The following is a 15,136-nucleotide window of genomic DNA, read 5'->3' as shown; positions in this document are numbered from 1 at the left end:
CGCTGTAAATTCCAGGTTCTTTCTTATGTTGGTGATCGTTAAAGTATCACAGTCGACACTGTGCGATACTTATAGTACAAGAGCCGGGAAGAAAAGAAGGCAGTTATTTCACACCAATTTTATATTACTTTAATGAAAACTATGTATAATTACTAGTCAAAACTGATTAGTCTCCCAAGTATAGGTAGGGAGAATAAAAAGTGGCGCCTGTTTCAAAATCTTTAAAAAAACTTAATTTTTCATTCGGAGTTACTCTATATCTTAAAAAATACCAACAACACTATAAAATCTAAAAGGACATTATTTGAAGAATAGTAAATTTGCAGAAATATTAGCGCTAATAGAGATATTTGTGTCCAATAGTTCTCGAGATATAGCCTTTCAAAAAGCAACATGAAAAAATATTTATATATTTAAGTTGTTGGAGTCGTAAATTTAATTAAATAAGTGATAACAGAAAAAATCTACCCTCTATTGAACTTAGCTTAACGTAAAGCATTGTAGTTACATCCAGTATGCCTAGTATCGCCTTTACCTCGATAGCAATTACTTTTGAAGTCTTGTAACCGTTCCGTGTGTAGGACTAATGTACCCTTTGGAACCGTGCGTGTCCCGAAAGAGGTGCATTTAAGTCCCTTAATAGCAGGCAGTCGGCACGATTCAGAATGCATTGGGCCCAGTCCCAGTTGTTCTCTCACTGTTATATTTTTCAATATCTGGACCCCCCCCCCTACTGAGGCTAAGTGGAAACACGCGAGGAAGCTATAAAACTAACCATAATAAGGTGGGGCGACTAAGTAAATTGTTCATTACTCAAAAAGTTTCTTCGAGAAATAATCCTCAAATAGGTAAACACCCAAACTCATTGTTTTTTGGAGATAATAAATACAAAAAAGGGTATTTTGGACGGGTAAAGTCCGTGGGTTCAATTCGCTGATTTTTTTATTTCCCCTGTTATTGCTAACCAACGTAAAAAAAACAGTCCAAGAGAAAATAAAAATTATTGTTAATTAATATTGTAGATAAGTAAGTGATAATTGCATATCTCTGGAACTCCATTCCCTCTAACATACGTCATGTACCAACCCTTCACTTATTTAAAACCCTTCTATTTAACTACCTGTTACTTCACTAATCTAATCCGATATTATAATAGTACAGATATTTTGGAACTACCTTTTTGGTTTGTTTTTATGCATTTATTCAGTTAGTTTTTTTAAATTTTTTTTTTCTTCTCCGTATTTAAAATTATTTATATATAATTTTAATATAAGTTATAATGAAGTTTGGCCACACTGTTTTTTGGCCTATAAATGTTATTGTAAAATTAAAATTACCTTTATAATTGTTCTAAACGGACATAGTCCCAGAATAATAAATGTTTTTTTTTCATTTTTATAATTCTTATAAGATAAATTGTAATTATAAGTTTTAAATTAAAATGAAAAACTGATAAAATGGGTTAATTTAATTAATTTTGTTAGACCTCGGCAGAATAGCCTTCAAAAAATATTTAATAGTTGGATATGAGGTGTGAAGTTATAGTTAGGATTGTACTTAAGGATGGGAAGGTAAGCCGAAAAAAATTGAAAATTTAGCGTATTTATAAAATGTTTTTGTTTTTTATTTAAACAAGAAAAAGTTATTTTAATGAAAACTATGTACTTCAGCGTATTAAGATTCGTGACTGGCAACCATGGTTAGAGTGAACAAAAAATTACGCTTGTTCCAGAAGTTACAAAAAATTTCTTTTTTTAATTAGTTCAAGTAAAGGAGAAATTATGTGTTATTATTTTTTTTTTATTAGGAGACGGTTTAATTTTTACCTAGACTAGAAGCTTTGAGTGTGTGTATGAAAATTAAATTACATATTCTAGAGTGTGTATGGCTGGAGTGTGACAGAAACTTTAAAATCGACTGTTTCGAGAAAATCGTAAAAATTAGAAAAAATCTATTAATTGGCACTTCGAGACAGTTGTTTTATTGGGGGCAGTTTGTAGCTTAGGGAGTTTAGCAATTGCATCAGCTGTGCCGATTCTAATCCCGCCAGGGGCGTCGACTATTTTCATCTCTGTTCTGGTCCCATGAAATGAAAACTTGACCTCCAACCATGGTTAGAATAGATTGGTAACCTCTAGATAACTCCCCCGTATGTCAAATATGACTAAGCAGAAAGTCGTAAAAAAAAAAAATGGATTACATTGAAAAAGTTGTCACATCCCACACCCACTTAACATATATAATTTCAGTTTCGCACAACTTTTGGTTTAGAACACTCGGTTATAGTAAGGGGTTGGTAAAAATGTTTCCTTTTATGTGAATTGAAAATTTTCCAGAGGAAGTACGAAAAAAAAATACGACTTTTAGTTTTTGTGCTAGGTTGTTCGCTAATAGACACATACACTAGACCATTTTTTGGACCAAAACTCTAATTCTATATTTTTCACGATTGCAGTACTTTCCCTTATTATATATTCTATACATAGGAAAGAGAAAATGTAATATAAAATGATCAATTCAAATGAGAAATTAGCTACTACAATAAATCTGCAATCTTGAATCAAAAACAATTTTTTCAGAAATTTTCAGGTATGCCTACGTATCCTTTGGCAATGGATAGACGATATGATTATGTTTTTAGATTACAAAATTACTTTATTTCTGTCTCTCTTTTTTCCAGAATTTCTTTTAAAACTCTCCCAAGTTCCAGGACTTTTAATGTAATTAACTCAATATTGCCTTAAGAACTAAGATAAAAAAATAAAAAGAAGGATAATGCTCCTCTGAGGACAGGATACGGTAAAGTAGTCCTGAGGGAGGGAGGAGGACGGCCCTGGCTATGAATACCAAACTCTATCCGTCTTTATGTTACTCGAATATATAAAGCCCTATATTTTCAAGATTTAAATGGTAATTTAAATGTTAAAAACATTTTTAAAAAAAGTTTCAGTGAAGCTTTATGACCATTTGGGTAAGAATCTGATTAAATAATATTTTAAAACATAAACAGATGTATTTTACATAATTTAATATTGAGCTAACTTAAAAGTTTGATGAACACGAAGATTTTTTTAATTTGATATAATTCAATCCACGGCGAAGATGATGTTTGCCTATTCATACTAACTCTGTTTCCTCTTGGAAATATTCCTGATATCATTACGTATATACTAGAATAGCTGTTATCATAGCAATATTCTATATTCAGAAAAAAATTATTATGGACACTTAACCCAGGACTCTACCCCAAACTACAAACGGCAGAGATGGATTTCTAGAGGAGATGCCTGAGAATTACCCGCCTGGATAGAATCTGGGATGAGGAGATTAGAAGCAGGCTAGCGGTGACCGAAGGAGTTCCGGAGAGGATTGGAAGGAGCAGACTGCAATGATATGGGCACTGTCCGTGGATGCCAGAAAGAGACTTCTGCAATGGCAACAACTAGGAAGACGGAGGAGAAGAAGACCCCGAACTTGGTGGAAGGACTGCGTTGAGGAGCACTTGGCCGGTAGGGGACTTGAGGAGGAAGATTGGAGGGATAGAGAGAAGTGGAGGAACGCTCTGACTCACCTAGGCAACCCAATGAGAGAAAAAAAACTGCAAAAGTAAAGTAAATATAAAAAACGGGCCGCCCATAGCTCAGTGGTTAAGACTCGGTCTTACCAATTTGATGATGTCTATTGTCGGTGCCGGTTCGAATCCGGCCTGGGACGTTGACTTTTTTCATTGAGTGGCGGTCCCACAAAATGAAGAACTTTGACCCCCAACCATGGTTAGCCAGTATAGGACTCCAATGGGAGTCTTGGCCGAAAAAAAAAAAAAAAAAATTAAATGGAATCGAAAATGAAATTTAAAAAAATTATTCCATAGCAGTAAGTGACATTAATTGATGTAATAAATAAATTTTGTTTTATATTTCTTTTCTTAAGGTAGTCAAATATTTCCGGAATGTGCGGGCTATTATCGTAGTTTGGTAATTCGATACCTATCGAATATCTGCAGTCTGTAATTGTTTGTTTAACAGTTACTGTCTACATGTTGGTCTAGATGTTCCTGATAGTAAGTATTCTTGGGTTAGTCGAGTGTGTCCGATTCGTAATCTAGTCAGTTCTACTTCGTGTAACCTGAAGCTTTTGATTGATGTCTTCCATGGTAATACTAAAGATCATGGTTCTTTATTTTCTTAGTGTTTTTTTTTTAATTATTAACAATGAATCTAGGAATACAGGAAAACATATCCTATGGACTACATTAAACCTAAATTGTAAAAAATAAAATTATTTATTTGTAGCAGTTGGCCAGTTGGAATTTTTCCTCCTTAATCATTTTCTTTTTTTAATTTCTTTTGTGAATACAAAGCTATCCTATCTTTGGTAGCAAAAAACCAAAAAGTATTGAAAATAATTGTATCTTCACTGGTACCGGACAATATGTACTTTAAAGAGGGCATTGTTATTAAAAAAAAATGTACGAGGAATATGCATCAGTAGTGCCATGGAGGCAAGAAATATTGAAGCCGAATTATCATGAAAATTCATCGGGATGTGACAAGCGAGCGAATAGAATGGAATCATCTTTCCAATTTATGGCAAAGTCTTATCAAACTCTTTGAGAGCGCTGTCTCCTTATTTACATTTATACAAGATTGCTCCGGGAGAGATCGTGGTTTTACTTCGTCTTTCGAGGATTTGGGCCAAACATAAAGCCAAAATGGAATAAGCTAATACCAACGAGATACATTTAAAAGTTAGAAATTAGTTTATATATATATATATAATTCTGTAGAAAGTAGACAGACGATTGCTAAAACAAACATTTCTTATAATAGTTCACCTATCTTCCGCTAGGAGCACCCTAACGCATTGGCACAGTAATCTAAATTATGAATATAATTTACACACACACACACATATTTAATTACAACATCGGAAAGATTTAAAAAATGAAAGAATAAAAATTAAATATCTCAACAGGTCGAAACCTTAACAGTTAATGTCAAAAGAAAAATCCTTTAATAGTTACGGAAAGAAATTATCAAGCAGAATATTTGGTCCAAAAAACGATGAAGTTATTACAAAGTGGTAATGTGATTAGATATTGAATTTTATTTATTATGTTAACACATTCTTGAGACTGGTTGATATTGTTTAAATAAATAAAATTGTATATAATTTTTTTTTATTAATTAATTTTGGCATCCTTCTAATGCTAGTATTTCCTAGCTTCCTTTCTGTTCCAAGTAATTAGTACTCAGCGCCCCTCCTATAACCTAGAAAACCTGTAATTCAAATTCTCAGTCTAATCCGGTACAACCAGGTGACCCCGTTTATCTGACATCTACCTATGGTAGACAGTACCTAGCACAACTGCTGCATTTGATAAATCATTTTTTACCCAAGCTGCATATCAGTGAAACTTCATTCCCTCTAACATACGTCATGTACCAACCCTTCCCTCGTTTAAAACCCTTCTGTTTACCAATCTAATCCAATATTATAATAGTACAGATAATTTGTAACTACTTTTTGTTATGTTTATTATGTATTTAATCAGTCAATTTTTTAATTTATTTATTTTTTTCTTCTCTGTATTAAAAATTATTAATTTTAATGTAAGTTATAAGTGTAGCCACAGTTTTTTTTTGACAATATATGTTATTGTAAAATTAAAATTACTTTATAATTTGTAACTACTTTTTTTTATTTTTTTATTCAGTTAGTTTTTTTTTTCTGTACATCTAAAATTATTTATATGCAACTTTAATATAAGTTTTAATTAAGTGATGCCACATTATTTTTAAGTCTAAGGAATTTCATTGGGATCCACCAGTAATTGTAAGTAGTTTATAAACAGGCTGAGTACTTAAAAGTGGAAGACGACGATATTTTTTTTTTGTTTTTTAAATTAATATATACAAATACATTAGACTAATGAAGGTCGTTTGAAAACGCTATTTTCAAACAAACTTCATCCATCTCAGATAGTTTAGCAGTAACAAATAAAATAACAGAATTAGGACAGAATATTTAGCTAATGCAACATCGGCAGTTACTGGGAATACTGCTCCATGACCTGAAAACCTAAAACGAAACCCAGAATTATTATTAAAGCACAATTGTTCACAACAATTAAACAGTTGAGGTATCAAGAGTGGCGACTTTGTATAGAGAAAGAGGTTTTTAGGGAGGACCTTGGCTGCATTATGGAGCGTCCAGAAAATTACTAGGTTTAAAAAGGGAATATTCTAAGCTTACTGGCGAGCGCTGAACAAAAAAAATCTACTTTGTTCTAAAGCCAACAAAAGGATTATTTTACTTCTGGACTCCCTTTCCCTGAGCTGCTTCCCGTTTTAATAACGAATATAACCTACGTATGTACCTTTTCTTCAGTTGAATACAGCATACCTTGTTTTCCTTCTATGAATTTCATAGTAACTAGCTGGATGTAAGGGAAGCTAAAATGGGAAGCATTGAAGTTGAAATAAGGTAAAAACTTCAACAGAAGAAATAATAGACTCACAAAGCCCATTAAAGCAATATTTACCGCTGAAAGAAAAAATCTAGTACGGTGCGCGATCACACAACTTTCACCTACGCTTAAATAGTTAAAATTAACTATACAACTTACTCTCACGACGGTTTCGACGAACTGTGTCCGACGTGAAAGTTGATAGTACAAGTAATGAAAGTGGACTAACAGTCGCGCTAACTGCCAAGTTTAACTGTTATATATATTACCCTTGACAGTCAAATGTCGCAACATATCAACCTTACCCAATGTAATTTACAATAAATGGGAAAAAATCATTATTATATATTGTTTTAATTATTTCTTATGTAAAACATTAATTCTATTCAAAGTATTTTTTTTTTAGCCCCTTAAATTATTCCATCTAGGCCTTACAAAGAAATCCGCCCAAAGCCCAAAAAATATATTCAACCCATCCCTTAAAAATAAGTCAATCCCGGGCCCCAAAAGTAAATATGGCATGGCCCCCCAAATGGTTTAGTTACGCCTATGGTCTAAAATTCAATATCTAACGAATAATAATAACTTGTTAGTAATAGAAAAAGTCTCTAATGATTAACTAGTTGAAGGACTTGTGAAACAATGCACTGGCACTCAACATACAGTGAAAAGCATTTTTCTCGAAATCCACGATCCCAGACAATACCGGTTAAGTTGAAAAATATCCCAAAATCTGCTGAACTGCTTGCCAACCTACTTCGTCCCCAAGTCTTGAATAATTGGTAGCCTCGTTTTCAAGTCAAAAGAGGATATATATATATATTTCAGTTGGCATTGCAGACCTTGAAGATTTTTTGCCGCCCAAACCAGCCTTCTTCACGCCTGCCTATCTTGAATTACTGCTCTCCAGTTTACTGCATGCAGCTCTTTCGCATCTTTGTTAGTTCTGGCTATCTGTATGAATTCACTTATACAAAGCCGGGATCGTTACCATGTTAAGATGATTTTCCGAAGTTTCATAATAAGTTCTGTTTTACTTGATAGGGTTATTAGCCCTACGCCCAACCCCCACCTGGAGGACCAAGTGTTCAACATTTTTCTCCTGCCGAACAGATCCGCTTAGTTGGACAACATCTGAACTAACGACTAACTTGGAATTCTCACACAAAACTGAAAAGACAGGAAACTGCACGTCGATTTAGACTACTACAACACTTAATATGGCGGTCTAGGCTTCCAATCCATCACAAAAGCCTGATCTACGTTACTATTATAAGGCCTATCTGGATATACGAAGATGAGCTTTGGGGCTCCACTAAATCTTCAAATTCCTCTCGAATCCAATCCAAAATCCTTGTAGCAGCACTTCAACCTCCCTGAATACCAGATAACTATTCAATCATCACCTCCTCTAAATTCCACCCCCTATTAAATTTATTACATAATTTAGGTGGTCTAGAAAATTGGGACAGCTGAATAATAAAAAATATTATGGTTATGTAGATTTTATTTTATGATAGTTATGTTTTAAGTTAAATAAGTAATTTTGGTTTATATAAAGTATTTAGTTTACTATTTGTCAGAGCTCATTTCTTTTTGTAGAGTTTATATTCGTTTAGTTATCCACAAATAAAGTGTAATTTAATGAGTTAAAATAAATTACTTTTTTTATTTCATAATAAAAATAAAAACCAAAATTAATTTCCTCAATGCTTCTTACTTTTTTAAAAATAAAATCATCCATAAAGACCTTAATTAGTTTATTCTATCCCATCGACAAAACTTATGCAGTAAATTAAATAAAATCGAAATATAAATTTGATAAAGAAAAAAAAAAACTAAATTCTGTCATAATTAAGACCTTGAAAAATACAGAAGAGCCCTTGGAACTAAGGGTCTCTCGAAAGTTTCCCCTTCAAACTGGGTTCGAGAAACTCTCTACAACTCTTCAACTGAGAGTCATCTACATCAGAAATTTTCAAATTGCTTTAAATCAAAACACTCGAGGCCTAATTGGGTTGAGTATTGCAACACATTGTGTGTGTTTTGATTCGGCGTTCGGCGTATTATTAATTTCGCACCAGATTCGAAAATTCATGAAATATTGATTGAATGATGGTTCAAATTGATCGTAAATTAGAGTGAAAAAAGTTATGTCAAAGATACTTCATTATATTTATTGCCTCCTAAATATATGAGGTAATTAAAAAAACAAAACAAATATTCTTAGATCTCAATCAATTTACTGAGGAAGTTTTAAAGAAATGTGTACTATCAATGAAAATTTATTCTATTTCTTTTCAGGACTTTATTTTATGCCCTTTAATCCACTTCTTTAATCGTTATATCATCTGAACGTTTCGGGCTCTTCTGCCCATTATCAAGTCTTCAAATAAAAATATTTACAATCAACTATTTTACAATTAACACAGCTTACAATGGATGTTATTAAAAAATATGTTATACATTTGCATACAAAAAATTCAATATTTAACTATATATACATTAATTTCACTTATTTATCACAATTTACACATCTAAAATGTTTTTGGAATTAAGTCAATATTAAATTGACATATCTTCAATTACTCTTGTTTCAAAGTAATTGCAATTAAAATTCCTTGGCAATTACTGTAATTTGGAATTTCAGTAATGCAATTACAGTTGGAAATAAATTTAATTGTGGGACTCCCAATCAGAATCACAACTTGAGCATATGTAATAGTATTAGTAGTAGCCTAATTGTAATAGCCATACCATTCTTATGATATTCCATTTTCATTCCTAAAAATCCAAGTAATTGTATTATAATTCCAATAAATAAAGACCAAAACAGAAATATCTATTTTATAATGGCTCCAAGATGTGAAAATGATATTCAGTTTAAGATTGTTGGCTATAAAATCGATTTATTTTGACTTTACGTATTTCTGACGTATTGTGTTACTTTTATATGTTTTCGGAGGGGCTGATAATGAAAATAAAATACATTTAATGATCACACCCTCGCATGTTGATTTATTTCAACTTTTAGGATTTCTAGCATACTGGGGTCCCTTAATAAAAGTAATTGATAAATTAATTAATTAATAAATTAATTAGTATTGAATATATGTCAATTTAAATGGAATTATTTTTATAATCCAAATTGAATAAGTCCTATCTTTTGTTTTTATAAAAAAAACTTATTTTATATTTGTAGTGTTTTCCAAAAATGTTTTGTCTAAAAAAGTTTTCATCATTTTTATTTCAAGTGATTAAGTATAACACATTTAAATATTATTTATAAATTACCTTTTAATTAATACCTTTTTCTTTCTGCGTCTTCAAATTTATTGTTTTTACTTTGCGGATTCGTTTAATTCTATTTCTCAATGTTGTGTATTGATTTGAATTTATTACCTTCCAAATTACTATTGCTATTACTATTTTAAAACTCTATATTTGATTAATTATGTCTATGTAATGCTGTCCAATTCCTCCTGCATCAGTTCTAAAATTAACTATGTCTTTCATATTTTTGGTTCTATAAATAAATTCTAAATATTTTCTAATTCTTATATCCTCTGCAGAACTTGCTAATGGGCAGACGAGCCCGAAACGTCGTTCAGTTGATAAAAAGAATAAATAAGTGGATAAACTTAAACTTAAGTTGAACTTGAATTGTAGTATTACAACTAATTATATATGCAAGTGGCTAATAGTTTTAAATGACAAAATAATAGGAGTGAAGAATGAACAATACTTTTAGAAAACTCAAATATTTGCTCACTCACAACTTACATTAATGAGCAAAGATTTCAAATTAAAATCGATTCGCGATATAGCAAATAATCAGTTTACTTCAATTAAACATTGCTAAATAGATCACTGATGTTTTAAATCACCTCAATCGTCTGGCAGGGTCTTTGTCTATGTTGAGCCACTTTTCTGGTATCGCAACAAATAAAAAGTCTTTTACCACACTGTAATAACTAAAAGTTTATACCCTGTCATTAAAACTAATAAAAAAAAAACACCTTCCACAAGCTCGTACGAATTTCCATCCGTCGATCTACAACAACTACATCAAAAGTAACCTTCCCTCCATCTATTCCTTCATCAGTGTTGCCCACGCAGTGTTGCCATCTCACAATTTATATTTAAAGTATCGAAGAAACTTTTTGAAGTGATTCGTAGAAAACACCGAGCTCTCAGAAAGAATTTTTAGTATTAAGATGAATCTTCTATAATGCTATTTGGCTACGCAATAATGCTATTTTAGGGAAGTTATTAAAGAGAAGCACCAGTACTGAAATGAAGTGTATAGTGCCAACAGTAAGATAACCATTATACTCAGTTATCGGAAAGATTAGGGGGGCTTTAGAGGCGGAAGCCCCCCTTTCTCAGCTCCGTGTTTGTCTTGCAAACTGTTCTTGGAGTTAGTTCAATTCTTACACCTGCTTTTCTTGGACAGCCCCGGCAGATTGTCTTGTCTGTGGTTCTTTTCTTCTTCGAAAAGTTAGAACGAATTTACTTTGGCACTTCTCCTCATGGTAATGCGAATACTAACTTGGAGGAAGGAAACTGTTGAACTGTAAACTGTCCCTCAGTTGTTGAGTGATGTTGATTGTTCCTGTTTTTCTGGTTACAAGTTTCGCACAATCTTTAGATATCAACTTCAAAAAAGGAATAATTTAAATCAGGAGCCAAGGAAGTGTTCAATTTGAAAAATGTTTTTGATTGTTCAGGACGAAAGTATTCTCAATATTGACAGAAATTATGACCGTCACCTGAGATTGATCAAAAAAAATTTTATTGTATTTTTTAAACTTTTGTCTTATTTTCTACTCGTTATTTTATGTTAGATAATTTATATAATAGGTGCAGTAAATGTCTTTAAAAATATAGTATAGAAGTATTAATGATGCAAGTCCCCAAAAGTTCTTTTTATTATAAAAACAACTAACATTTGCTTTCATTTTTCAATTTGTGATCCCTATTCTTAAAACTACCTACTACAAGAGAAAAACTTAATATAATATTTTTAAAGTGGCATAAATGTACTAATTAATATATAAGCGCTAACAGTAATCTTTATTTTATATATGATCTTTTCAAATTCTTGAAATTGGTTTTTATTGTTTAAATATTATTTTAATAGTTATTATTATCCATGTTAAGTCTCAAAACATTCTTTTAAAAAGTCCAACGTTTCGCCCAATGCTCAAGGACAATCTAATAAATTACAGCTTTTATTATACATTCATTTTTTACTAATAATTTATCATACATTAAATGCGAATTCACATCTACACCTCCAATTATATAAAAACGTTTTGCAGGCTATTCTGCCCAGGTTATTAATAGCAGCCAAATCACTCCATGAAACAATAAAAAATTGGAAATCATATTATTTTCCTAATAATATTGTCTTATGCTTAATTACCTATTATATCTTTATTTCATTAATTTTGTAAAGTTTTAATTATAGATCAACTTAATATTATTATCACTTTATTTTCACACAATATTTTTAATCTTAATCAATCGTAAGCTTATTAATAAATCAATATGATTCCCTATTTTTATTGTTTCACAGTGTGATTTGACTGAAATTAATGACCTGGTCAGAACAGGCTGCAAAAAGTTTTTAAATAATTAGATCGATATTTGACAATTCCCGAAATTCGTTTTTTTTTCCTTACATAACGAAAAATCAATGTTTGTAAATTTATTTTGGCACCCTCAACGAATCGCCATTCTCATTTTCCTTATTTATTAGTTTATTTTTCAAAGGTAATTATTTGGTTTCCCTTGTTTTATTTTCTTTTTCGGGATTTAACTATCCTTCTTACTTTAAATTCTTTCTTTTATTAATTTTACACCAATAAACTAATACCATTTAAAATTCAGGCGGTCCCTTTATCTTCACGGACCTATTTCAAAAATAGTTACAAACTATTTATAGTTACAAAGGTTTTTGTTAAAACCTTTAGTAGAAAATCTTTTTAAAAATTCATCATTTAAGTCCTGCCAGAATGTTTCGATGAGAATAAGTTTTAATCCTACATTAATACGCCGAGTTTGAACTAATAAAATCATTTGAGCTATTTTCGAGAGAATCGAAAAACTGTGAAAAATCGATTTCATAAAGTGACATTTCCAGTCAGTCGATTTTTTCGAAAAATTAGCTGTCACATCCCAGGCATGTTTACACTTTAAATATGAAATTTCTGTTTCGTACGACTTTTCTTTTTTTGAGCTAGGAATGTCACAGACATACAGACCATTTTGCGAGACTTGATTGTTTCGACTCCCGGTATCTCAAAACGTGTACTTCCTTTGAAAACTATAATTCCTAATATTTCACGTTTGCAATATTTTCCCTTACTACATATTCCATACATAGGTAAGTGAAAGTAAAACGTAGACTAACATATATTTATTATGTAATTGTGTTATGATTATTATAACATGTTGAAAATAATGGAGAATGGAGATTAATTCATCAAAATGAAAGGAGATTGTCGTTTAATCAGGGCTGCGTGTAGAATAGTTGAAATTGTACAGCGAGGCCTAGTTTCGGAGTTTGTAACTAACACGTCTGCTGATAATCTCAACAAATTAATTAATTTGTCACTTAATTAACAAGCCGAGTTAATGAGAAATGCCGCCGAAGTAATACCACCAAAGTAATATCCAAAAGTAATGGCCAATTTCGCTGATTGAGAATGAAATGTCGTTGTTAATTACATGTTATTAAATTTTAATTAAGGATCTTTCTTTCTCATTTGTGCTGTTTTTCTTTTAAAAGGTTTTTCATAGAAATGAAATATATGCTCACTGGGCTCAGAAACAAAGTTTTAAAAGCAGGATAAAGTAGACATACCCCGGGGTAGTATGTGCTTGTACAAGATTAGAGAAGAAAAAAAAAGGACAATTATTTCACCCTAATTTTTGATTACTTTAATGTAAACTATCTATAATTACTATTCGAAATTGATGAGTCTGCCAAGTATAGTTAGAGGGAATAAAAAACGCCAGCTGTTTCAAAACGTTAAAAAAAAATAATTTTTCATTTGGAGGTCTATATCTTTGAAACTACCAACAACACTAGAAAACCTAAGAGAAGATAATTTAAAGAAAAGTAAATTTTGTAAAATATGAATCCTAATAGAGCTGTTTAAGTTCAATAGTATTCAAGATATAGCTTTTTAAAAAATTAATTAATTTGTTACTTAACTAACAAGCCAAGATAATGAGAAATACATTTCATAAAAAAATGTACTTAGAGATAAGTAGTAAGTGAGTTTATTTTGAGAAAATCTTTATCAAAAAAATCATTCGACGTACAGATGTCTATTAGTACTCAAATTTAGGCTATTTTAATGGACTATGATGTAATTTATGGGGTTTATCTTCATAGGTGTAGAAGTTTTTTAAGATACTTGCTCGAATAAATTGATTTATAGTTGTTCGGACAATAAGTTTAATTTTCGAAAATATATATCTCAAGAACTATGTGACGTATAGGTGTCTATTAGCACTCAAATTGAAGCTATTTTAATGGAGTATGATGTAGTTTATGGGGTTTATCTTCATATGAGTAGTAGTTTTTATGATATTTACTCGAATAAATTGATTTATAGTTGTTCGGACAATAAGCTTCGTAAGTAAAATAATTTTCTTTTTTCTCCTCTTGGGTTCTTGTACTTTTCGTGTACACCAAAGAAAATCTACTTAACCCATGTCCAATTCTCAACAGTTAGGGCAGAAACTCAGTTTTTGTGTTTTTCTGAATAACATGACTTTTCATCATTAGAAAATTCACATCTCCAAAGTTATTAGTCCTACAACAAAATTAAAACAACCGTTTGAAAGCTCATTAAATTTGATTTAAGAATACCTAATTACGAATTACATTTCATTTATAAATGAACATTGGTTTATTATTCTGGAACTAGGTCCCTTTAAAATAATTATGATATGATTTTAATTTTATAACTTATATCGGCCAAAAACAGTGTGTGGCCACACTTGATTATAACTTAAACTAAAATTTAAATTTATTAAAAAATCTAAAATTGTTGATATAGATATAAAAAAAAATTAAGAAACTAACTGACTAAATACATAAAAAATAAAACAAAAAGATAGTTGTATCTGTACTATTATAATATTATATAGATTAATGAAGTAAAATGTAGTTAAATATAAAGGTTTTAAACGAGGAAAGGGTTGGTACTGTGATAGACAGCCCGGATAAAAAATGATTTATCTAACGTAGCAGTTCGGTGAGATGGAGGGTAGATGTCAGATGAACGGGACCTGGTAGTACAGGATTGGACTGAGAATTTGAATTGCAGGATTTCAAGAAATAGGAGGGACGTTAAGTACTAACTACTTGGAATAGTAAGGAAGCTAGGAAATACCGGCATCGGAAGGATGGATAGAGCCACTTCAACTCGGCGTGATACTGAGTTATGTGCGTCTCTGCTGATCCCGAAAATAAACCGTATTGAGCAATTCGTAAGACGTTTAAATTTAGATTCGAGATTACCGGAGAGTCGACCATATACCAGACAACCATAGTCAAAGTGGGGGAAACAAGAGAGGAAACTAAGAGTTGACGGGTTTTATGTGGAAGGAGATAAAACGGATTATAAAGGTACCTTTTTAACTGAA

Source organism: Halyomorpha halys, unplaced genomic scaffold, assembly GCF_000696795.3.
Source record: "Halyomorpha halys isolate HHAL.00 unplaced genomic scaffold, Hhal_1.1 Scaffold1361.1, whole genome shotgun sequence".
Classification (NCBI taxonomy): Eukaryota; Metazoa; Arthropoda; class Insecta; order Hemiptera; family Pentatomidae; genus Halyomorpha; species Halyomorpha halys.
This window is presented reverse-complemented; position numbering follows the sequence as displayed.